The sequence below is a fragment of the Sus scrofa genome, chromosome 10 (genome assembly GCF_054392235.1).
Source record: "Sus scrofa isolate SSC_HxYL_T2T_F1_AM1 chromosome 10, Sscrofa_HxYL_maternal_Yorkshire_Landrace_v2.0, whole genome shotgun sequence".
NCBI lineage: Eukaryota > Metazoa > Chordata > Mammalia > Artiodactyla > Suidae > Sus > Sus scrofa.
Genome location: NC_139392.1, coordinates 49578083 through 49605574, shown reverse-complemented (window position 1 = coordinate 49605574; position 27492 = coordinate 49578083). Strand labels below are relative to the sequence as shown.

Sequence of the window (27492 nt, the reverse complement as noted above, 5' to 3'; positions counted from 1 at the left end):
TCATTTTACCCATGAAGAATGGATGCACAAAGATGTTAACTACCTTGCCAAGATGGAAGGAAAAAGGCTGGGTTTGATGGGCTCCTGACTGCAGATATGTAACCCACACTATGCCACTTCCCAGCATACACTTCCTATGTTAATCACCTATAAGTCCGTTTGGAATATTCACTTGTTCATTCATTCATGTATTCACTTAACCTTGATTAGGTGCTTCTAGCTTCCAGGGATACAAAGATAGGTGAAATCAGACTCCTTATTTCAAGAAAGACACCATCAGGCTGAGAATAGTTTTGAAATGTGAAGGATAAAATCTTCATTCATTCATTTTCTTAATTTGTGCTGGGTTTACCATATTAGAGGTTTGTGTTTTATTTTTGCTGGGTTTACCATATTAGAGGTTTGTGTTTTATTTGTTTGTTTTTTCTGTGCTTGGAAGCAGAGAGACCTGCAATTGCAGACTGTAATTTTTTCATTGTTCCATTTTTCTCTCTATTGTATTTTGCATTCAGAACCCACATTTTTTTTTTGCAAAATCTTCTATCTGCATCTGTCTACTGAAAATATTTGCATCCCAAACTAATAGGAAAGTAAAAGCTCCATCAAGCCAGTTACATGACATCAGTGTGTTTCACTGATTTCTAATTTTTGTGTTAGCCAGTATATGTATACCAAACATTCCAGAGGCTAGTCAGGCTACATTGAGTTTCATTTCACCTGTAGGGTTATTTTATTTTGAATGGAATTAGTGTTTTAAAATGAAGAGGTTTTATATAAAAATCCAGATTTATGGCTTCTCTTGAAAAATTGTAAGCTCTACTAAAAAAACACTGAGCTTTGAGCCAACATGACAACAAGGGCCAGTGCCAAATAGTGCCAGGCCATCCTCTTCAGTAGGGCACATCTGGTTCTTCACAGGCCACATCACTCCCTCCCTATAGTATCCCCATTATTGAGATTCTGTGCACAGTTGTCATCAATTGTCTCACCTATGTTTTTGTTTCCTTATGGTATGAGAATACTTCTGCATCTCTGTCTTTAATCAAAGATAGAAAGTAAAAATCAAGCTAAAAGGACTCGAGATTATTTTACTATCTTTTTGTATTTTTGCCTTGCTCACTTATTTTGCCTGGTCTCTGTAAATATGCCTCTGGCATGGGGTAGACAAATTCCATTGCAAATCAGACTAACAGGAGCTTATGTAATCAAGTCCTTGCAGAGAACTTAAAAGTGTGTGACTGAAAACTGCATATATTCAACATGTATCATTTATCTATTGCTGCATAACAAACTTCCCCAAAACTCAGTAGCTTAAAATAACCATAAAATAGTCACTTCTTTGGCTCTTGAGTCTGTAGGTCAGCAATTTTGCTTGGACTCAGGTATGTAGTTCTTGTGTTGGTCTCACTTGGGCTCATTTATGCATCTGTGATGGCTGGTGGTCAATGCAATAACTCATGTGGCTGAGTGTTGGCTGGCTATTGGTTGAGACAATGAAGGCCACTGGCCTTTGTGTCTCTCACCCAGCAAACTAGCCCAGGCTTGTTCCTGTGGTGGTGGTTGTGGTGGTGGTGGTAGGATTTCTGTGTTAGTCTGCTTAGGTTATCGTAATAGAAAACCATGAACTGGTAGCCTAAAACTACAGAAATTTGATTTTTTTTGTGGTTCTTGTAGCTGGAAGTCCAAGACCAAGGTGCTAGCAAATGTGGTTTCTGATGAGACCTCCCTTCCCAGCTTGCAGCCAGCTGCCTTCTCACTGGGTCCTTACATGGCCTTTTCTCTGTGTAAGCATTCTTTTTGTCACTTTTTCTTATAAGAACACCAGTCCTATTGGATCAGGGCCTCACCCTTTTGACTTCACTCAACCATAATTTCCTCCTTAAAAGCCGTATCTCCTAATACAGTCACATTGGGTGTAAGGGCTTCAACCTATAAATTTTGAAGGGCACACAGTTCAGTCCATAACAGGTCCCAAGAGCAACCAGAAGGCAAGCACCCTGTGTAACATTCACTGTTTTCTCCTTGGCCAAAACAAATCCTATGGCCAAGCTCTGAGGCAGTGGTGGGGACTACCCCTGTGCATGGATACAGGGAAGCATGAACAATTGAGGGATTGTGACAGCAAAACCCCACAGATCCCAGGCCAGTTCTGTTGAACAGCTATCTAGTTGACATAAATAGGCTTTAAGTGGATGCAGTGGTCTGCAGGTCATTCTTCAACTTCCAATTCTAGTCAGCTGACTGTTCTAAGAGGATGATGGACACCCCTTCCCCTTCCAATGGCTGGTTGAGGGGTGGGTGTGGACCAAGTGCTGGACAAAATGGAAATATAGTCTGAGAGTACTTAGGGGAAGGGTTTGGGGAAAGAGAAGTTCCTTCTGCTGGACATTGTTGATACCTGGGCAGCTGCAGCCACTATGCTGTCCACTTGAGGATGAAGCCAATAGAGGGGAAAGGAGCCCCAAGAAATGCATAGAAATGCACCAGAGCCTGATGTGCACATGTGGATCCCATTCTGCCTGTGGGTTTCTTATTGCACGATGTCATAAATGTCCTTGTTGTTTGGAGTGGCCTGAGTCGTGGTGTTTTGTCACTTAGATGTAAGGCATACCAACCAACAATGATACTGACAGGAGAGGTTAACCCATGCAGAGTCACAGAGAGCAAGCAGGCTTCCTGAGGGGTCCAGAATCCCCTTCTCACACTGGCCTTGTGCAGGCTCCTGTCTCAGCTTCCTCTTCCAAAAGGGTAGGAAATGTCTATCCTATAAGCCCCAAACATGGATTTATGATCAGATGAGATAATGCATAGGAAAACATTTCAAACTGTATAAATTGTCAAACCAATGTAAAGAAAAGAGAAAACAGCATCTTTAAGGTTGAAAGAATTGATGGCTAATAGCTAGAATTTATGTCATATCAAAAATCCATCCATTTAGTCAAGTCTGTAAGATGACTTGTCAGATGTGTTTACTATTACAGAGACCAAAATCACCAATACCTATACAACAGACCTCCTCCTGTAATTAAAATTGCAACTAAGTCAAAAGAGTCTGAGCATTGTGTATGAGCTGAGGGTGGTTAAAGGTGGGACAGTGGGCAGAACCAAGTCTGTATCAGTCAGGATAATTTCAGCTGCAAGGAACCAACACCCAACTCACCCCAACTTAGAAAATAAAGGAATTTACTGGCTTAACTGGGAAGGGTCTAATAGTAGGGCCTCAACCAGACAATTTCAGGTGAGGCATAACTCAGTGGTTCAGTGATGCCATTAGGAACCCAGCCTCCCTCTCTCTGCCCTCTGCTTTGATGGTATCACCATCACATTCACACATGGCCAACCAATAATTGCCAGATGCATGATCAGGGAAAATCATCCATGTAGTCATTGCATTTTGCTGTGGAAAAAAGCATCAGTTTTTCAGCCCAAGTATTCAAAATATATACCAATTTTTATGTCCTTGAATCAAGATACATTTTTTAATATGCTGGGACCCTTAAGAACTTGATGAGACGCAGACGTCCTACATCACAAAGAGGTCCTATTTGTGCTGATGCAACCGATGGTCAGTTTGGAAATGACTTGCTTGAAAGCTCTCTTGCTGGAATGCAGCTTGCCTGAGTTTTGGTAAACACACATTTGAAAACTTGTTTTCATTGAGATGGGCTGAAATGCCTGGGCATCAGTTCCCCACATATGAAGAAATATGTGAATCTGAGGTGATAGCAACAGGGACCAATTCTAAATATCTCCCACTGAGATTTAAGGGAGTAAATAAAAGAAGGAAGACCTTGTTTGCATTAATTTACTATCACCCACAGTGGTTGGTATGCTCATTAGAATCTGGCATTTATAAAGAATTTTAAATTGCCCTTGGTCTTCTTGTCCTTTTGCTTAATGATGCCCCTGAGCCAGCCATAGATATTGGGACAGCTAGTACTTACATCTGTGCAGAAGTTTTTGTGCTGATTTCTACTTGAAGGTTGACAGAGCACTTGGTGTGTAGAAGGCAGAGTGGCTAAGTGCTAACAAGCATAAGCCTTATCCCCAGGATTTCGAACAACCATGGTCTGGTCTTTCTCAACCCAATTGAATATATATTTCTGTACATAAGTGAGCCAGATACCAAGTGGAAATCACATTAGATATGCAGAAACATCAGCAAACTTCAGTCTCTAGTCAAGCAGAAAGAAAGAGCTATAAATTCAAAATATCCTGACAGTACATGACATCCAATGAGATGTCAGAGATTCATGCCTGTACTCCTCAGGACTAAGGAGCTTTGGGACAAAAATCTTAAAATCAAATGTTATTTTTGTCCTATTCACTCTATTGGTAGACCCAAGAATAAAACTCCATTTCTTTAGACACTTATAGTTCCTGACTTTTCACAACTTCATCCCTCTCTCACCCCTCATTTTATTTTAATTATTCTGATAAATCACCTCTTATAAGCAGGTCACAATATATTTGACACCAAGAACTAGGTGTTTGTATGCCCAATTATTTGGATGTTCTGAGACCAATTTCCAGTGCAGGTGTGGAGCAGGGGGATGTTCCCCCAACACTACCAGGCAATCCTCCAGGATACCAGCTGACTATCCTACAGTTGAATTCAGTTCTGGCACTATCTACCTGGAAATAGCACCAAATTCCACAGGTAATGACTCAATTTGGGCTGGACTACCACCCCCACTTTAGATGCCAATTCCAAATCTGTCCTCCTCTGGTTCAAGTAATTTGCTAGAGTGGCTCACAGAACTCAGGGAAGCATTCTACTTATTAGATAACCAGTTTACTACAGAGAATACTATTAAAGGATAGGAATCAACAGCCAGATGAAGGCATACATAGCCAAGACATGGGAAAAGGGCTCAGAGCTTCCATGTTCTCTCCAAGCACCACCCTCCCCCCATGGCCACATATTTACCAGCTGGCCCCCATCTTTAGGTGCCTTTTTCTAGTCAATCCACATAACAAAAGACACCCTTTTGCTCTTATCACTTCAAAAATTCCAAGGGTTTTAGGAACTCTGCAGGAAATGGCACAGAAATATGTAGTTCTTATTATATATTTATTATAATTATAAATCACAATGTCATATCATTGCACATCCCCATATTTCTGTTTGTTTCTCCTGTGCACAGTAAATCACATAGCATACAGTCAGTGCCCAATACATATGGGCTAACATTTTGTGAACTGTATAACCATCCCTCTTGACTGTTTAGACATCTATTCCCAAATACCACTGAGATGTGATCTTCCCTGGATGGCTGAGCATGGGTTTGTGGCTGTGTCACACCATTATTTGAGCAACTGGGAAGTTATAGGACAGCATTTTTCATGTTCTCTAATGAAATTATTCCATCCTGTGACCTTTGACAGTGCTAAAGCAAAAGTAAAGAAGCAACTGTTAAGTAGCTTCTCTTTCCCTCAGAGAAGATAACTAGAAGGGATTTACTTTATCATTCCTAAAATCTCAAAAAAAGATTTGTTTTTCATAAGACATTAAAAAAAGATAATGACCTGCCAGTAAATGTACATCTGACAGTTGTTGCCTTTGCATCCTTAGAGGGAAAAACAAGATCAAGAGTTAGACATTCTGTATTCTCTTTAAACTCTTCCTCCTTCTACCCCTAAGTACAGAACATCAAAACTTCCAAAGCTGGCCTTGCTGCCATTCCTTTAACCTGAAAATGAGCAGGCAGGCCTCATCGCAGAGTAATTTTATACAACTAAAATTATTTAAATTTCTGCAGTAGACTTTTACAAAACAGTATCTGTACTAAGTCCATAGGAAGGTCTTTTAAGGAAAATAAATCAATTAAACTTTGTAAATAAGCTAAATAGATCAGGGATACAGTTTGGGCTCTTTGAGTCCAGTCCTTTTTAACAAACTCAATTTAGTCTGATGTCTTGCAGTTATAGACACTGTGGATGAATTTATCTGTACTGTTCTGAAACCACCATCCCCATTCTAAAATTAGCCTGGTCCTATATCATTCATTTAGGTACACGTGGGGATTTGTGTCTTCATTAACCAACAGTTCTTTCACATTCCTGGTCTAAAGCTTTCCATTACTGTTTCCTGGCACTGACAGATACAAGTGCTGAGAACTTTATAGTATAATTAGTGGTTGGCCCAAGAAAATGGAATTATTCTTTGCTGCCTTTGAATAATTGATTCAGATATTTAATATTTATCTCCAGTGATTCTGAGACTCTTTGCTAATCCTGCTGCTCCAAAGCATAAAAGACATTATATTTTTTCATGTTTGAAGAAACCTCTCAGTTGTAGTAATATCTAACTGATGTAATATTTAGTTGCTGGCATATCCCATGTTGGATATAAGTTGCTTTGAGTCAACTTCTTTTAATTCAAATAATTCATTTATTCTGAAATGATGAATTTGAAGAAGAAAAGAGAAATACAGTTAGTCCAGGTTACCTTATATACCCAAGAGAATTACAATATGAGAGAAGAATAAACTTGTAGAATCAATAAAGTAAGAAAATTTCAGAGCATTGAAAATACAAAAGTTTCATGCTGAATCTTCAAAATGAAAGGGTTTCAAGGACCTAGAAAAATTAGTGAAATTACAAAAGAGGCCTACATTTGTTGTACATTCTAGGTAGCTCTTTTTTTTTTTCTAGAAATAATTTAGCATATATCTCCAAAAGATAAACACTTTAAAATAATCACTTGTTTTGGTCTTTTTAGGGCCACACCTGAAGCACATGGAGGTTCCCAGGCTAGTGGTTGAATCAGAGCTGCAGCCACTGGCCTAAGCTACAGCCATAGCAACAGCAATGTGGGATCCAAGCCACATCTGTGACCTACACCACAGCTCACAGCAACTCCAGATCCTTAACTCCCTGAGTGAGGCTAGGGATTGAACCTGCATCCTCATGGATATTAGTCAGGTTTCTTTTCCACCCAGCCATGATGGGAAATCCACACAATACTATTATTACACATAACAAAAAAAAATGGCAGTAACTTCTTAATATCTCCAAATATCCAGTGAGTGTTAAAAATTCCCAGGCAGGATTTTTTTTTCTTTCTTTTAGAATTGGCTTATTCATATTAAGATCTACACCAGGCCATACCTTGGGATCTCTTTACAGTTTCTTCCACCTTTCTTTTTCATTCCTTTGCAATTTGTCAATGATGTCATAGAGTCTTCCATATTCTTAATTTTTCTGATCATATCTCTGTGGTGCCATTATATGTGCTTCTTCATTCCCTGGCTTCAGGTTCAGTATTTTGGCAAAAATTCCATACATAGTGTCATATTTTCCATCAGGAGACAAACAATGTCGGATTGTGTTTTGTTTGTTTGTTTCTTTTATTTTTCATTTTTCTGTCTTTTTGCCTTTTCTGGTGGTGCTTCCATGGCATATGGAGGTTCCCAGGCTAGGGGTCTAATCGGAGCTGTAGCTGCTGGCCTAAGCCAGAGCCACAGCAAGGCAGGATCTGAGCTGAGTCTGAGACCTACACTGCAGCTCATGGCTGTTTGTTTCTTTTAAATCCCAGCATTCCCTGGAGATGGCTGCCCCACTCAATGGCTGCATTTGAGGTTAAAAATTTTTTTTTATTTCTATCCTGTCATTCTGTTATTCTTGAGCTGTTGGAATTCATCAACATAAGGAGAAACCTTCTCAAGTAAACTATTTGATTTTAAAATAAAGGCAGGGAAAGTGCTCCCTTCCCTACCCTTATTTGCTAGTTTTCAGAATAGGGTTCTTCCAGAAGAGCCAAAGTCAAAGGAGGTTGTTGTTGTTGTTGTTGTTGTTGTTGTTTAACACATGTCTCTTAACACAGCTGGTGAGTTTCAATCCTCTGTTGTCATTGTTGTTAGTGATACTCCAAGTGTGCCAGCTCTGGCTGGGGAGGCTGCTCAAGCCAGCTTCCAAGCCCTCTGACCCAGGACCCTTCTTTTTTTGCTTCCTTTGGCAGGATCAGATCATCTAGTATCTTCTTGTACACATCCTGCCCCAGATCTGGATTCAGACAGATCTCTGAAGAGTTCTATTTTGTTTCAGTGGTGAATGTTTAGCAATCACAGTCTGGTTGCTAGAAGCATCCATTGCTAATAGATTACTCTTGGTTTCTGGGATTTTGCAATGGACAGAGGCAGGAGGTGTGTATTTTAAGCAAAAACACATCAGGAGTCTATACTGATATTTCCAATTCAAAATAAAGTTGCAGCACTTTTAACTTAAATTTCTTTATATTTTTTCCTCTAAAGTTGAAAGTCTTATTTACTGATGACATGAACACAATTTGTTTTTGCCTGTAACTTGCTTAAGTAGCTTCTAAATAGAAATACCGAGGTGGAGACAAGATGGTGGAAGAGTAGGGGGACACGCTCACCCTCTCCCACAAACACAACAAAAAAACCCACATCTACAGGATAAATGACTCACACAGAACAGCAACTAATCGCTGGCAGAAGAACCTAAACTCCAATAATGGCAAGAAGTTCGTGACATTACTAGGTAAAACAAGAAAAAAGAGAGTGAGAGAAGGTGAATCCGAGCAGGATGGGCACTCCCGAAAGGGAACTGTGGAGGAGAAAGGGATCCTGCACCCTGGAAAGTCACCTACTCGGGGGAAAGATCAAATGAACCAGAGGAATCTCCAGATGCAGAGAAGAGTGTAGCAGTAAGTTGGAGTTCTGAAAAGCAGATTGAGAACCAAAAAGGCCATCTGAACTACGGGCACAGTCACCAAAAATTGAGATGACTGGGTGGGGGCTGGGTTCCAGAGGTTAGTCTCTGAGAAAGGGCTGGGGAGGGTGGGGTGGAGCAGAAACTGCTTGGGAGGTCTAGAAACCAGTCTGTCAAGTTTGAAGGGGCAGAGACTGCCTGGGAGACTAGAAAACAAAGCTGTCACAGAGGAAGGGAGCAATATGCTAAGGGCGGGGAAGTGGAAAGCCACATCAGAGGGAACCTGGGAGAAGAGCCTGGTCTGTGCCCATGCTGGGGAGGGGAGAGAAGAAGGGGTGGGTCCCCATACAATACTCCCCACGCCACAGCAAGCTTACCAGCCCACTAGCTATCAGAAAGCTGTGCTTCCCAGCACATCCCCTCCCCCCACCCCAATACCCCCTACACACTCACTGGACCTGGGGCTGCCTGCCATCTGGGAGGGCTGGCTACAACAATTGCCTGATGCCTACCACCACAGGGGCTGTCCCTGCACAGGACTGCTTGCCCTTTGGAGGGGCTACACCCCTGCAGAGCAGCACCAAACACCACCAGCCCTGAGAAAAGGCCTGTAGCCCAGAAAAGCTAGAACAAGCCTAGCCAGGCCATGAAAAGATCTGCCTAATTCTTGGAGAGTCTTTCTGAGTTGGGCTGCCCTGGGGAGGAGCCTCCTGGTTTCGCAGTGGCCCAGATAGCTGCTCCAGCCCCCAGGGGGTGCTGCACTCCTGAGAAACAGCTTCCCAACACTGCCAACCCCCAGCGAGAACACCACAGCCTAAAATCACCAGAACAAGCTCTGCCTGAGCAAGTGAAATCTGCTACCATCGTGGTGTGGACCTCCCAGTCCTGTCTGCCCTCAGGAAGTCCTCCTTTGCTTCAAAGAGACCCTGTTAGCCCCATCAACACTCCAGAAAAGCCACACTGCCTCAAAAAAGACTGACCAACAACACCAGCCCTCAGGAAACATTCCACAGCAGTGACAAGGCAAACACTGCCTGGTCACGGAGAGTACAACACCCTCAGGAAAAAGAAAACAACAAGCAAGATGAAGAAGCTGAGAAACCACCCCCAGTCAAACCAACAGGAGAACTCACCTGAAACAGTCAGCAATGGAACAGATCTCTGCAGTCTGACAGACCTTGAGTTCAAAAGAGAAACAGTGAAAATACTGAAGGAATTAAGAGAAGATATGAACAGTAAAGCAGACACCCTCAGAAAGGAACTAGAAAATATATGGAGGAGCCAAGAAAAACTAGAACATTCATTTGCAGAGATACAAACTGAACTAGGGGCAGTAAAACCCAGAATGAATAATGCAGAAGAACGAATCAGTGATATGGAAGATAGAATAATGGAAATCACCCCATCAGGTCAGCAGACAGAAAACCAAATCAAAAAACATAAAAGCAATATAAGAGACCTATGGGATAGCATAAAGCGGGTCAATCTTCGCATAATAGGATTCCAGAAGGAGTAGAAAAAGATAAGGGAATGGAAAATATATTTGAAGAAATTATCACTGGGAACTTCCCAAATCTAAAGGATACTGAGTTCAAGATACAGGAAGCACAGAGTGCCCCAAACACATTGAACCCATATAGACCCACACCAAGATACATTAGAATAAAAATGGCAAAAGTTAGTGATAAAGAGAGGATCGTAAAGGCAGAAAGAAAAAAACAGAATGTTACCTACAAGGGAACTCCCATAAGAATATCAGCTGATTTCTCTACAGAAACACTACAGGCCAGGAGGGAATGGCAAGAGATATTTAAAGTGCTAAAAGGAAAAAATATGCAACCTAGAATACTCTATCCAAAAAGAATATCATTTAAAATAGAAGGGGAAATGAAAATTTTTTCCAACAAACAAAAGCTAAAAGAATACAGCAACACAAAACCCAGGCTAAAAGAAATACTGAAAGGGCTTCTCTAAACCAAAATGAAAGGAAGGAAAGGGAAGAAAAAAGAAAAGAATAAAAAAAGAAGTAGAAGAGGAAGAACTAGGACTGAGGAAACCACAATCAGAGAGCAGTCACTCAAATAAGCCAGCATACAGATTTAACTACAAACATGCTTCAAAAAAATAAAAAGAAAAAATAAAAAAGTCATCAAAATCATAAAATGTGGGCAAGGGATATTAGGAAATAAATAGACACTTCTTGTTTGTTTGTATGATTCTCTTCTTAACTTTAATATAGTAATGAAGTGTTTGAACCTCCAGGACCATCAGGCTAAAACACACAATTATAGGAAGGGGTTAGCATACTTGAAAAACACGGCAACCACAAGCCAAAAACAAATATTGCATTCGCAAAAAATGAAAGAAAAAAAACATTCCAGCAGATAATAACAGGAGAACATCCAACCAAAAAAAAAAAAAAAAAAAAATGGAAGGAAGAATGGAGAACCATAAAATCATCTGGAACACGAGGTTCAAAATGGCAATAAATACTCATCTATCAATTATCACCTTAAATGTCAATGGAATGAATGCCCCAATCAAAAGACACAGAGTGGCTGAGTGGATAAATAGGCAAAAACTTTCAATATGCTGCCTACAAGAAACTCACCTTAGGACAAAGGATACATATAGATTGAAAGTGAAAGGGTGGGGAAAAATATTTCATGCCAGTAGACATGACAGAAAAGCAGGAGTCGCAACGCTCATATCAGACAAAATAGACTTTAAAACAAAAGACATAAAGAAAGACAAAGAAGGAAACTACTTAATTATTAAGGGATCCATCCAAGGAGAGGATGTTACTATTGTCACCATATATGCCCCAAATACAGGAGCACCCAGATACATACAGCAAATATTAACGGACATAAAGGGAGGTATTGATGAGAATACAATCATAGTAGGAGACATTAATACCCCCCTCACATCAATGGACACATCCTCTAGACAGAAAACCAATAAGGCAACAGAGATCCTAAAGGAAACAATAGAAAAGTTAGACTTCATTGATATCTTCAGGACACTACATCCAAAAAAATCAGAATAACATTCTTCTCAAATGCTCATGGAACATTCTCAAGAATTGACCACATATTGGGACACAAAGCTAACCTCAACAAATTTAGGAGCATAGAAATTATCTCAAGTATCTTCTCTGACCACAATGCCATTAAATTAGAAACCAACCATGGGAAAAGGAAAGAGAAAAAACCTACTACATGGAGACTAAACAACATGCTACTAAAAAACCAATGGGTCAATGAGGAAATCAAGAAGGAAATTAAAAACTACCTTGAAACAAATGATAATGAAGACACAACCTCTCCAAATCTATGGGATGCTGCAAAAGCAGTGCTCAGAGGGAAATTTATAGCAATGCATGTCTTTCTCAAAAAGAAGAAAGATCCCAAATTGACAACTTCACCCTCCACCTAAATGAATTAGAAAAAGAAGAACAAAAAAGTTCTAAAGTCAGCAGAAGGAAGGAAATTATAAAGATCAAAGAAGACATCAATGAAATAGAGATTCAAAAAACAATAGAGAAAATTAATAAAACCAAGAGCTGGTTCTTTGAAAAGGTGAACAAAATTGACAAACCCCTGGCCAGACTCACTAAAAAGAGGAGAGAAAGAACCCAAATAACCAAAATTATAAATGAAAAAGGAGAAATCACAATGGATACTGCAGAAATACAAAAAACCATAAGAGAATACTATGAACAACTATATGGCAACAAATTTGACAATCTGGAAGAAATGGACAACTTTATAGAATCTTACAGCCTGCCAAAACTGAATCAAGAAGAAACAGACCAACTGAACAGACCCATCACTAGAAATGAAATTGAAGGTGTCAAAAAAACACTCTCTACAAATAAAAGTCCAGGACCAGATGGCTTCACAGGTGAATTCTATCAAACATATAAAGAGGAACTGGTGCCCATTCTCCTTAAACTCTTTCCAAAGGTTGAAGAAGAAGGAGTACTCCCAAAGACATTCTATGATGCCACTATCACCCTAATTCCAAAGCCAGACAGAGATACCACCAAAAAAGAAAACTATCGGCCAATATCATTGATGAATATAGATGCAAAAATTCTCAACAAAATCTTAGCCAACCGAATCCAACAACATATCAAAAAAATTATACACCATGACCAGGTTGGGTTCATCCCAGGTTCACAAGGATGGTTCAACGTACGCAAATCAATCAACGTCATACACCACATTAACAGAAGAAAAGTCAAAAATCATATGATCACCTCAATAGACGTAGAAAAAGCATTTGACAAAGTCCAACATCCACTCATGATCAAGACCCTCGCCAAAGTGGGTATAGAGGGAACATTCCTGAATATAATCAAAGACCTTTATGATAAACCCACAGCAAATATAATCCCCAATGGGGAAAAACTGAAAGCCTTCTCACTCCAATCTGGAACAAGACAGGGATGCCCACTCTCACCACTGCTCTTCAACATAGTTTTGGAAGTCCTAGCCACAGCAATTAGACAAACAAGTGAAATAAAAGGCATCTATATAGGAAGAGAAGAGATAAAACTGTCACTGTATGCAGATGACATGATACTACACATAGAAAACCTGAAGGACTCAACCCAAAAACTCCTTGAACTGATTAATAAATTCAGCAAAGTGGCAGGATATAAGATTAACATTCAGAAGTCAGTCGCATTTCTGTATACCAGCAATGAAATATTAGAAAAGGAATACAAAAATAAAATACCTTTTAAAATTGCACCCTACAAAATCAAATACCTGACCAAAGAGGTTAAGGACCTATATGCCGAGGACTATAAAACTTTAATCAAAGAAATCAAAGAAGATGTAAAGAAATGGAAAAATATTCCATGTTCCCGGACTGGAAAAATCAATACTGTAAAATGGCCATACAACCCAAAGCAATCTATAGATTCAATGCAATCCCTATTAAATTACCCATTACATGTTTCACAGAACTAGAACAAACAATCCAAACATTTATATGGAACCACAAAAGACCCAGAATCGCCAAAGCAATCCTGAGAAACAAAAATCAAGCAGGAGGCATCACTCTCCCAGAATTCAAGGAATACTACAAAGCCACAGTCATCAAAACAGAGTGGTACTTGTGTCAAAACAGACAGAACAGAATAGAGAATAGAGAACCCAAAAATAAGCCCTGACACCTATGGTCAATTAATCTTTGACAAGGGAGGCAAGAATATAAAATGGGAATAGGAAAGCCTATTCAGCAAGCATTGCTGGGAAACCTGGACAGCTGCATGCAAAGCAATGAAACTAGAACACACCCTCACGCCATGCACAAAAACAAACTCCAAATGGCTGAAAGACTTAAATATACGACAGGACACCATCAAACTCCTAGAAGAAAACATAGGCAAAACACTCTCTAACATCAACATCATGAATATTTTCTCAGGTCAATCTCCCAAAACAATAGAAATTAGAGCAAAAATAAACCCATGGGACCTCATCAAACTGAAAAGCTTTTGCACAGCAAAGGAAACCCAAAAGAAAACAAAAAGACAACTTTCAGAATGGGAGAAAATAGTTTCAAATGATGCAACTGACAAGGGCTTAATCTCTAGAATATATAAACAACTTATACAACCCAACAGCAAAAAAGCCAATCAATCAATGGAAAAATGGGCAAAAGACCTGAATAGACATTTCTCCAAAGAAGATATACAGATGGCCAACAAACACATGAAAAAATGCTCAACATCGCTGATTATAAGAGAAATGCAAATCAAAACTACCATGAGATATTACCTCACACCAGTCAGAATGGCCCTCAATAATAAGTCCACAAATAACAAGTGCTGGAGGGGCTGTGGAGAAAAGGGAACCCTCCTGCACTGCTGGTGGGAATGGAAACTGGTACAGCCACTATGGAGAACAGTTTGGAGATACCTTAGAAATCTATACATAGAACTTCCATGTGACCCCACAACCCCACTCTTGGGCATCTATCCGGACAAAGCTCTACTTAAAAGAGACACATGCACCCATGTTCATTGCAGCACTATTCACAATAGCCAGGGTATGGAAACAACCCAAATGTCCATCGACAGAGGATTGGATTCGGAAGAAGTGGTATATATACACAATGGAATACTACTCAGCCATAAAAAAGGATGACATAATGCCATTTGCAGCACCACGGATGGAACTAGAAACACTCATACTGAGTGAAATGAGCCAGAAAGACAAAGACAAATACCATATGATATCACTTAGAACTGGAATCTAATATCCAGCACAAATGAACATCTCCTCAGAAAATAAATCATGGACTTGGAGAAGAGACTTGTGACTGCCTGATGGGAGGGGGAGGGAGTGGGAGGGATCGGGAGCTTGGGCTTATCAGACACAACTTAGAATAGATTTACAAGGAGATCCAGCTGAGTAGCATTGAGAACTTTGTCTAGATACTCATGTTGCAACAGAACAATAGGTGGGGGAAAAAATGTAATTGTAATGTAGACATGTAAGGATAACTTGATCCCCTTGCTGTACAGTGGGAAGAGAAAAAAGAAAAAAGGAAAAGGATCTGGCATTGCTGCAGCTGTGGCAAAGAAATAGGTTTCTTGCAGGATGCTTTACTGTGCTTTTGCTTCAGGACAAGTGTTCTTTTCTTTTTAAAATCTGGTCTACTTTCATCTTTTTCATCCTAGTTTCTTCAGGTACAATTCCATTGCTTCAAATACCAAGACTGTCTATTTTCTATTGTTGAACTGTATTTTTGATCATCTCAGCTATTTGAATTTTTTAAAATGATCTGATATGAGAGTTCTTTGACATAAAGATATTCTTATTGAAAAGGGTTTGTCCTCTGATGACCAGATATCTAATGTGGGGGAAAAAACAACTATTTTTCTACAATATAACAATAGCAGAAAATCAGTGAATTTTATGTTAACAAACCTGGTTAAGCTCTTTCTATGAGTTCGACTATTTTAGATTCTACCTATAAACAAGGTTATGTAGTATTTGTCTTTCTGCTTCTGACTTATGCCACTTAACCTAATGTCCTCTACTCACAGAAGCAGAGAGTAGAGTGGTGATTACCAGGGGTTGTGAATAGGGGGAAATGGGGAGATTTTTGTCAAGGGATACCAGGTTTTGGTTGTGCCAGATGAATAAATCCTGGAGAGCATTAGCACAATGTGACTATAGTGAACAATATTATGTACTTGAAATTTGTTTAAGGGGTAGATCTCATTCTTATAACCAAAGAAAAAAAGAAAAAATCATTAAAATACCTGAAATTTTCTTTAATTCTCCATCTTTCACCAATCCATAGACTAATTCTGGAAAAATAAATATTTTTCTCTTTCCCCCCTTAAGGTCAGGGGGGTTGGGTTAAGTCACATCTGGGATCCTGAAGCTTTAATGATCAGCTTGTGTGTGACATTTCCATGGGCTCTGAGCAATGACTGTAGCTCTGGTCTTTACCAAGAGCTTTGTTGACCCAAATGAGGTCCGAGTGTCTCAGCCTACTGGGAGTACTTATAAGGCCCTGATTTGTCTCTTCCTTTAAGGGAAGTGATGAGGATTAAGGATTCGGGCTACTTAATTGTACTCATGGTAACTCTAATAAATCAAAGTAAGCCCCAGACTCTGATCTGGCAGAGTGCAACAGTGGAAAAACCTGGAGACTGAAAGAAAAATTATTTGCTGAACACCTGTTAAAAATGATGACAGATTTTATTCAAGACTAATTCAGTGGGGTCAAAACAACTGAATTAGTGGAGAAAGACTGAGCTCAATTCCAATTACAACAAGGACAAGTGAGGATTTATGGCCAATGAACAGAATGTAGGGGTCAGTGAGGGAAAAATTACTAAAAGGAGACATCAAGGATGTGGAATTCTTGCTAAGCTGCCTTAACAGGATTCTTGCTAAAGACAAGCCAAGGACTTATATACAAGGTGTTAGATTTCAAAAGTGTGGATGAGGAGTTTGATTGGAAATGAAGTGTAGGGGCTTCTTGATAAATTGATTTAACAGGATTCTTGCTAAAACTGTCCTTGGCAATGAAGGACAAGGAAGGTCAGTGCTGAGACCTCCTTGAGAAGAGGTCTAAAATTTGGTCAAAGAGAGACTTCTTTTCAAATCATAAAATGTATTTGGCTTTGAATCTCTGATTTTTCAATTATTAACTTGGCAAATATACAAATGTGAGCAAGTCACTAACTGCTCTAAGCTTCAGTTTCCCTTATATAAATGATGATAATCATAACTGCTCTATAGGACCCCAAAGTGGCATCATGAAAATCAAAATCAAGATGATGTTACAGGTGAAGACTTGGGTAAAGTGTAAAGCTTTGTATACATTTGAAGAAGTTATTCTTATAGGACAGATGATAAGCCATTGTCAAATGACCATAATCTTTCTTTTTCTCAGATTAAGAACATAAGACTATGATGGTTCTTCCTGTTAACTCAAGGCATTTACAATATAAAAGAAGAATCACCAGGGTAAAGAATTTTCAGGAGTTCTCATTGTGGCTCAGTGGTTAATGAATCCAACTAGGAACCATGAGATTGTGGGTTCAATCCCTGGCCTAGCTCAATGGGTAAAGGATCCAGCATTGCCACAAGGTGTGGTGTAGGTTGCAGATGTGGCTTGGATCCTGAGTTGCTGGGGCTGTGGTGTAGGTCAGCAGCTACAGCTCTGATTAGACCCCTAGCCTGGGAACCTCCATATGCCATCAGCATGGCCCTAAAAAGACAAAAAGACACCACCACAAAAAAAAAAAGAATTTTCTCACCCTGGGAAGTTCCTGTGTTGTGCATTGGGGGATCCAGCATTGCCACATCTGCAGTGCAGGTTACAACTGCAGCATGAATTTGACCCCTGGCCCAGGGAACTTCCACATGCCATGGGTGTGACTAAAAAATGTGTGTAGGGGAGACTCTAGCTTGATTTTTCTTAGTAGTCACAATGATCTAAATGCTTAAAAGAGCCTTATAATAATCTATGATAAATGATGTTGTCACCTCAGGACTTCACACTCCTAACTCTAAAATATCTTCACCCAGAGTAGATCTAGAAGAGGGTGCTCCCCATCATGGTCCAGAGCAACCACACCAACATGAAGGAATTCTTCTTCCTAGAAATCTTGTTTGTGGTTTTTCTTGCTGTTTATGTAGGAACTGTGCTGGGCAATGCCCTCATTGTGGTGACCATCACCTGCGGGTCCCACCTCCACACTCCCATGTACATTCTCCTGTGGAACAAATCTGTCCTGGACATTGTTTTTTCATCTGTCACCATTCCCAAATTCCTACTGGATCTTTTATCAGAGAGGAAAACCATCTCCTACAATGGCTGCATGGCTCAGATCTTTTTCTTCCACTTTGCTGGTGGGGCAGATATTTTTTTCCTTTCTGTGATGGCCTATGACAGATTCTTGCAATCTCCAAACACTTGCACTATGTAACCCTTATGGGAAGAGAGGTGTGATTGGCCTTGGTGGTGGCTTCCTGGGTGTGTGGTGGTTTGCACTCCATTGTTCAGATTATTCTGATGCTTCCACTCCCCTTCTGTGGCCCCAATGTCCCAGATGCCTTCTACTGTGATGTGCCCCAGGTGGTTAAGCTGCCTGCACTGACACTTCTGCTCTGGAGCGCCTCAGGATCTCTGACAATGGGCTGGTGATCCTGCTATTGTTCCTCTTGCTCCTGGGGTCCTACATGAGGGTTCTGGTGGTGCTGAGATCTTTCTGGGGAGGGCCAGAACAAAGCCCTCTCCACCTGCACCTCCCACATCCTGGTGGTGACTCTTCATTTCATGCCTTGTGTGTACATCTACTGCTGGCCCTTCACTACGCTGCCCATGGACACAGCTGTATCCATCAATAACACAGTCCTCACTCCCATGCTGAACCCCATGATCTACAGCCTGAGGAATCAGGAGATGAAGTCAGCCATAAAGAGAATACAGAGGAGGCTTGGGCCTTTTGAAAGCAATAAAATGGGATGAGCAGTCAGACGGAGCCTGGAAATCTAATTTGAGTTGGTTACCTCACTGCTAACCTAAGGGTCAGAGACAGCTGGCTCTTTCTCTACAGTCATTTGTCTATATCCCCAGAGCCACTAAATTCTTTTTTATCTTTTTATGACCTCACCTGCCACATATGGAAGTTCCCAGGCCAGGGGTCCAATTGGAGCTGCAGCTGCAATCTGTGCCACAGCTTGTGGCAACACTGGATACTTAACCCACTGAGCAAGGCCAGGGATCGAACCTGCATCCTCACAGAGACAACATCAGGTCCTTAACCCACTGAGCCATAACAGGAAGTCCAGTTAGAGATTATGTAAGAACAAAAGGAAGAGATGAGATCAGACATCAGCTAGGGGACTGGGGAGAAGTATGGGGCATGAGGTTGAAATCAATAACCTAAATGTTGGAGTTCCCATCATGGTTCAGTGGTTAGTGAACATGACTAGTATCCATGAGGATGTGGGTTCAATCCCTGGCCTCATTCAGTGGGTTAAGGATCTGGCATTGCTGTGAGCTGTTGGTGTAGGTCTAAGAGGCAGTTTGGATCCAGTGTTTCTGTGGCTGTAGTGTAGGCTGGAAGCTACAGCTCTGATTTGACCCCTAGCCTGGGAAGCTCTGTATGCCCTGGGTGCAGCCCTAAGAAGATGGAAAAAAAAATCCCTAAATACTATTTTGGTATGCTCTGTGGCTCTCAAGCCAACATATTGGACCTCATTTTCTCCACCTGCAAAATGGAAATAACATTGTCTACACACAAGGTTGTCATGAGAATGAAACATGACAAATGTTGAGAAGATTGTAGCTTCCAAATATAGCACCACTCCTGTGAATGATCAGGCATACAATGTTCCCTATTGTATACATGTCTGTTCCTAAATATGTATATAAACAGAATATGAATGCATTTGTTTCATACATTCTCTCTCTAGTGGTGTTGCTGTTTTCAGTGGATTATTAGAATCAATTCTTGACTTAATATTGTGAGTGCATAGTCTTCAAAATAGTTCATGAATTAGTGAAAAGATAAGAAACAGTTTAAGTTGTAAGTTCAGATATATACATGAACAAATCTATATACATGGACCAAGCATTTCCTATGCTCAAGTCTGTTATACACTTTTGCCTGCTAAAATTAATCTCAAAAGAATTACAGGAGTTCCCATAATGGCTCAGTGGAAATGAATCTGACTGGTATCCAAGAAGATGTGGGTTCCATTCCTGGCCTCGCTAAGTGGGTTGGGGATCTGGTGTTGCCATGAGCTGTGGTGTAGGTCACAGACTTGGCTCAGATCCCACATTGCTGTGTCTGTCACTAAGCCAGCAGCTGTAGCTCCAATTCAGCCCCTAGCCTAGGAACCTCCTTATGCCTAGAGTGCATCCCTAAAAAGCAAAAAAAAAAAAAAAAAAAAAATAGCAGATTGGGGATATATCTGCACAGAATCCACATTTATTTTATGTTAACCTGAACTTCCTTCTTATCTTTATCCCCTATTTCTATTTCACCCCCAAGACTTTCAGAGCTGGAGCAAAACTATAGTTTTCATCTATGTATGCATAGGCAATTGAAGCAAATCACTCTGGTATAAAAAAATTACCTAAGGAATAACTTTTCACACACTCAAGACCCATTTTGTGTACCAAGAGAGTAAAAACAAACAAACAAAAATACTGTAAGCATTGACTTTATACAGGGTCACTTAGGAATAGTCACTGGGCCTATGTTATAATCCTCCTCTCTCTCAAGAGAATAATTCCAAGGAAGTAAATCTGCAAAGAGACAGTAAATCTCCTTTTTCTCTCTATGCTCACATGCAATCCCACCTTCTGTCTCCAATCGTCATTAAAAAATTGATCAAGAGGTATAAGGAAGCTGAGGACATTGAAACGTACAGAACAATTTTTTTGCAAATTGTTATGATGGGCTCATATTTAGCTAAAAAATCCTTATAGGTGGCACACATCTTCTCTGCATCTTACAAGACAGAGACATTGGTCCAAGACTCTTAAACATATTGCCAGTGGTTCTCAAATTGTTTTAAATTATTGCCTCCTAGATTTCCTGTTGCAGATCAGTGAGTTAAGAAACTGACATAGTCTTTGTCTGTGAGGATGCCAGTTCGATCTCTGGCCTCACTCAGTGGGTTAAGCATCCAGTGTTGCTGCAAGCCGCAGAGTAGGTCACAGGAGCAACTCAGACCTGGTGTTTCTGAGGCTGTAGCATAGGCCAGCCCCTGCCGCTCTGATTCAACCCGTGGCCCAGGAACTACCATGTGCCTCAGGTTTGGCCATAAAAAGAATAAATAAATAAATAAATAAATAAATAAATAAATAAATAAATAAATAAATAAAATTAACTCATTCCCCCCACCAAAGGATCTTTATTAGATGTTTCTCCTAATTGCTCTCCCCCAAGAAATCTTACTCCCAAAGATATACTATATTATCTTTTTATGTACTGATGTTCTCTGAAGAACCACAAATCACTGTAACATCCAAGGGTTTTTTTGGCCCCCAAGAACCAGTTTTTGTCTCCTTGGGCATGATGCCCACATTGAGAATGAATGATCATATCATATTAAATGTTTGTACAAATATTTCCCCAATACTGAGAAAATCACACACTATATAGATTTGTCTTCTGGAGCCTTGCAAGAATTTGGAAGTTATTGAAATGTTTAAACAACTTCATGTTTGTGTGTGTGTGTGTGTGTGTGTGTGTGTGTGTGTGTGTGTGTGTGTGGACTTTGTGTGGTGATGACTTAGCAAAGGTGTAATAATCCCCACTGGAACTCCAACACTAGCAGAAGAATGTCCATTCTGTTTGCAGACTCACATCCAATAAAATTCTCTTTCTAATTCTCATATTAGGCTTGGGCCTGAGGGACTAAGCCTAGCAGGAACACGTTGGGACAAGCAGAAGAACCATGATGATATGACTTCCTGAGTCTGGCTTTTCTAACAAGAAGGGTGAAGAGAAGATGTTGAAGTCTAGTATAACTAATCTTCAGAAGAACTTCACCTTCTATCATGCTATTTCTTAGCATCATATACACTGAGGCCCAGCTACCCAGTCTCAAAATGTGTCATTTCCTGGTTCGCTGCTGAAGAATTTAGGTAAGGATATAAAACCATCAGAATGTGAGATATTGCAGACCACACATGAATAGTATGAGCATGAAAAGTGCACCCAGTGTATAAGATACCACACAAATAGCTGAAAACTTCAGCGGCAGAAAACAAAGTGTATGTTGAAAATATTCGGTAAGGAGGAATGTCTTCCTAAGAAGAAGAGGACACCACCACATGGTAGGAGAAAAAGCGGTTTCTATTTGATGAAGTGATTGAGTTGCATATAAGGAACAGATTTTGTTCCAGCTTAGGGTTTGTCCATGTGGGTCACAGAGACTCTTTCTACAAGATGGGTGCTTCCTTAAAAACCATGGTTTTAAGCCCAAATTCCCTTAAAAACTGTGGAGGTTGCAGAGGCAGCCCCGTATAAGTACATTGCCCATGACTCACTGGGTCTCTTTTGCCTTTGATCCAGCCTTAAGTCCCAAACTCAATAACCCAGCACTGAAGTCTCTGGTCCACTTGGTTAATTTACACAAGTTCACTGGAATAAAAATAAGCAAGTTGGTTCAAAGAGAAGCTGTTCTTCTGTTGAGTAGCATTTTACATTCTGCAATTGTCCCCACAAATAACCCTTCAGGGAAGGCACTGTTTTTTCAGGGAAAGAGAAAGGAAATGAATTAATTGAATGCCTATTATATTCTGGGTACTTTACAAAACATGATTATAGTTACTCCTCATGCTACCCAGTGAAGTAAGTTCTGTGCTTCCCAGTTTACAGTGGAGGAAATTAAAGGAAAATAAAGGACTTTCTCTGAGAAACAAAAGGAGGCAGAGGCAGAATTTCAATCCCAGTGTGCCTCCAAACCCCTTGTCCTACCCCACATCATACTAGATCCTGCATCAGACTGCATTATACTAAACTGTCTGTACATTTTACAACTGAAGATCTGAGGCCAGAGTAGCAGCATGACTTTCCCAAGGTCACAGAGCTATTTTAAAGCCTGGATCAGAAAACAAATCTCTACCTGGCACCCCTGAAGCCAGTCCAAAGACATTAACAAAAGGGTTTCTTAGGCTATGTTTGTGAAGATTCTTCTTGCTCACTCATACTCCATTGCCCATGCCTATAAGTCATGTCAAGTTTACTCATTAATTTTAAAAAAATTACTGAGAACCAAACATGTGGCCCAAACTAAGTAAAGCTTTGATGACATTGGGATGGATGAAACACTGAGCAGACAGGATGAACTTGAGGTGTAGCAAGGAAACTATACTGAACTAAGGAAATATAAACATAGAAGAAATCAGATGGAATAAACTTATTTATGCCAGAAGAGAAGTCAGTGCAGGGAATTATGGTCATAAAAAGATGTTAGGAAATTTTTCAGAGAAGAGGGGACGCTGGACCTGAGTGATGAAAACTCAGTGCTCATCCAGGAGGAGAGTCTAAGAGTGAGGAGGACATGGTGGATGGAGAGAACAACAGGAACACAGATCCAAAGGCAGGAGCCAGCAAGAATCTGCATAACATTTCAATATCTGGAGTTCCCATCATGGCACAGTGGTTAATGAATCTGACTAGGAACCATGAGGTTGCAGGTTTGATCCCTGACCTTGCTCAGTGGGTTAAGGATCCAGCATTGCCATGAGCTGTGGTGTAGGTCGCAGATGCAGCTCGGATCTGGCATTGCTGTGGCTGTGGTATAGGCCAGTGACTATAGCTCCAATTGGACCCCTAGCCTGGGAACCTCCATATGCTACTGGAAGCAGCCCTAGAAACGGCAAAAAGACACACACAAAAAAACCCCAAAAACCAAAAAAATAAAGATCTGAAACAAGATTGAAGGAAAAAGGGCACTAGATGATACTCAAGATGGAAAAAAAAAGTCTTGGTTGCTATTTGAGGAGTTTGATGTTTTGTAGGCAATAGAGAATCATGGAAAATTTTCAAACAAAGGAATAAATGATCTCATTTGTGACTTATATTTCTGGAAACAACTGAGAGGATGTAGTTAGAGACAACTACACCGAAGACCAGTTTGGGAATTCTTACAACCATCTAAGCAGAAATGGTAAGGGTTTAACTGAGGATGAAGAGAAGGGGACACATGGAGAGCCATGAAGACAGTAGAATCCTTAGGAGAGATGTGACACAGTGTCCAGTTTCCTTGCAATGTGGGAAACTCAGAGAAGTCTTTGAGATAAAATGTGCTACCTATCAGTACAGGCTGTGGAGGTGACTAAGCTCACAAAGACTGACTAAACCAAGGAAACAAAACAAGTAGTCCTGTCCTCCAGACCAAATGAGAGGCAAAGTGTGGTGGGTTTTTGCAGCTCCTGTTGTGACTCAGCAGGTTAAGCCCCCTTAGTCCTAGGATCTTTCCATTATACTACACTGCCTGCCAGTTTCATAATACATAAATCCAACAATAACGTGTGTAAGGGACTCTTTACAGGAATTTTCTAGCACCTTCCATGGTGAGTTTCATCACTCCCTCAATTTCCACTCTCCATCACAATGGAATTTTAGACTATTGTCCTTCTATTACCTTGATCCACCATTGGTGCAATTGTTTGGCTGCTCCCATGGCATGTGGAAGTTCCCTGATCAGGGATCCAACCTGCACCACAGCAGTAACCAGAGCCACAGCAGTGACAGCACTGGATCCTTAATCCACTGAAGCACCAGGGAACTCTAACAATGTGTGGTTTTTGTTTATTCATCCACATAATTTCTCAAGGCTCTGAAAGCTTGTTTCAACACAAACTAAGTAGGATGCTTTCCAGCCGGGCACTAATCTAGGGACCATCTCTCTATATAGAGGTTTCAGTAATTCAGAGAGATGCCACGGCTGAGGATTTTTTTTCTCTGAGTTAACTTTTTCCTTTTCACCACTTCCACCATCATAAATCTTCTTAGAAACCGTGGAACTGACATGGGCAGAATTTGAACTGACATGGGTGAAATATGTATTGCGCTTAAAGACTTCACCACTAGCTTCCTATGTGTTGTTATGCATATTTGTTAAGCTTCTTCAAGAACATGATTTTTCCTAAATTAATTCTCAAGCCATAAGACATTGCCTACTCCTGACTCACTTGGGAAAAATATAATGAATTGTCTCTTTCTTCCCCAACAAGGACTCTGCAGTAAGAGAACCAACAGGTCTCCAGGAACCGGGAGCAACCTTTGCTTATATCCTGTGTTACTTTGCACTGCATCAGGAAATGCAAATTGCAAGCTCATCAGAAACTGCTTAATTGTATAGAAAGGGCACAGGAGGAAATCTGCAAATACCTGGACTGAATATTTCACTGTGGTAACATTGCATTTCATGACATTTCTCTGTGGATGCAAGCCTGGACCTTTGCTGTCTTCCTTATGGACTGAACCATCACCATCTTTGTCATCTTCTTTGTGTTAAACCCCAACCCCTGAGTGCTTATGAACTGAACTTAAAGAGACATTTCAGAAAGGTAATAGAAGGACAATAGTCTAAAATTCCATTGTGATGGAGAGTGGAAATTGAGGGAGTGATGAAACTCACCGTGGAAGGTGCTAGAAAATTCCTGTAAAGAGTCCCTTACACACATTATTGTTGGATTTATGTATTATGAAACTGGCAGGCAGTGTAGTATAATGGAAAGATCCTAGGACTAAGAAATGGAAGACATTTGTGTTACCTTCTCTCTGACACTGATTTTCTGTATAACCTTGAAAATCAGCTTATGCTTATTGAGTTCAGATTCACTATTGTTGAAGTGGAAAAGATAATGCCTTCCCACAAAACTCAGAAGGATATGTTAGGAAATTTTATTGAAATTAGATGTGCAGTTGCTTTTAAAACTATAATATGCTATTGACATCGATCCCTATTGTGTTGTTCCTGAAAGGCATCTAAGGATTGATTTATTCTAATGATGTTTAATCCATAGGAACAAAGTAGAAAATGAATAAAATCGGAGTTGCTCTGATTCATGAAGATGTAGGGAACCTGCAACTGCTTCCACAAAAACTTCCTTAAGTTCTCTTTCTCAGTAACTTCTTGGGGTAGACTTTAACAGAAACCAAGGGCCCCCTCTGACTATAATAGGGAAACAAACCTATAACTTATGCTAATAGGGGAGCTGAAGCAGGTGGAACTGAGTGATTTCCCTGGGTAATATAGTAAGTTCAGGTAGAACAAAACATGTGATTTTTTTTAAATTAGGTATGTTCAATTTATGGATGAGATAAATCTTTGCTTGATTTCATTGCCTTAGTAATATTATTTCCTTTCAAGCTGTACATAGAGGAAAAAATATTATCCAATGGCCTTGAGAAATCATACCACGGTGTCTGAATTTAATTTTTGCAGAATTACCCAGTCTCAAGAGTTGAGCTTGCTCTTATTTTTCTTCTTATCTACAGTATATGTAACAACTGTGTTAGCAAATGTTGCCATCATGGTCACTGTGACCTGGGAGTCTCACCAGCACACACCCATGTACTTCCTGCTCCACAACCTCTCCATCTTGGACATCTGCTTCTCCCCCCTCACTGCTCCCAAGGTCCTAGTAGACCTTCTTCCCAGGAGAAAGACCATCTCCTTCAATGGTTGCATCACACAGATGTTCTTCTTCCACCTCCTCGGTGGGGCAGATATTTTCTCTCTCTGTGATGGCCTTTGATTTCTATGTGGCCATTTCCAAGCCCCTGCACTATGTGAACATCATGAGTAGGGGCCGGTGCACTGCCCTCATTGTGGCCTCCTGGCTGGGGGGCTTTGACTACTCCATTGTGAAGAGCTCCCTGCTGCTCCCACTCCCCTTATGTGGACCCAACATTGTGGATGGCTTCTGCTACGATGTCCCCCAGGTCCTCAAACTTGCCTGCACCAACACCTTGGCCCTTGAGTTCTGACAACTTTTTTCTGGAGCTGCTGATGATTTCCAACAATGGCCTGGTCATTACTCTATGGTTTGTCCTTCTTCTTGTGTCTTACACAGTCATCCTTGTGATGCTGAGGGCTCACATGGGTGAGGGCAGAAAGAAAGCCATCTCCACCTGCACAGCCCATATCACCGTGGTGAACCTACACTTTGTGCCCCTTATCTACATCTATGCCCAGCCCTTCACTGCCCTCTCCATGGACAGAGCTGTCTCCATCACCTTCACTGTCATCATCCCTGTCCTGAATCCCATGATCCACACCCTGAGGAACCAGGAGATGAAGTCAGCCATGAGGAGACTGAATGGAAGACTCATGCTTTCTGCAATGGGATAGCGTCATTATAGATTGCAGATCAAGATGCAAGTATATAATTGAAATATTTTCTTAAACTATTAGGTGTCATACATTGGGGCTCAACCATACCTAAACAATTAACTATGCCAGGATGGCACAGATACAAAGGATCAATAACCTGGAACACAGGCTTTGAAAAGAAACACCAGAAGGAAGTTAGAGAGAAGAACATAGTCTTTGAAGAGTAAGTGACAGCACACAGGGCACAACTGTGAACCATGGTAGAAACTGTGTGTCCAGGTAATGAGGTAAAAGCTAGCACTGCAATGACCAGGCATATAATAGACAACAGGGACATTCATCTTCATGTAGCAGGCATCCAGCATCTTGGTCCCAGTTCAACAATAGTTACTCTATGACTATTTATCAAGTACATGCTATGTAGTAAACACTGTCTGCAAACATTCTGCTTTAACATTTC

At 40.5% G+C, this 27492-nt stretch overlaps 2 pseudogenes across 1 annotated transcript in view; both read left to right on the top strand.

The window, feature by feature from the left end:
• Positions 1–27129, top strand: part of LOC146399388 (olfactory receptor 4D9-like) — a 29129-nt pseudogene extending 2000 nt beyond the window's left edge. Inside the window, exons 2-4 of the transcript XR_014818331.1 lie at positions 1675–1784; positions 21580–21825; positions 24925–27129. The product of XR_014818331.1 is annotated as an olfactory receptor 4D9-like (transcript). The remainder of the gene's footprint in view (positions 1–1674; positions 1785–21579; positions 21826–24924) is intronic.
• On the top strand, positions 17777–18690 carry LOC110258206 (olfactory receptor 4D6-like; annotated as a pseudogene).
• Positions 27130–27492: the final 363 nt, after the last annotated feature.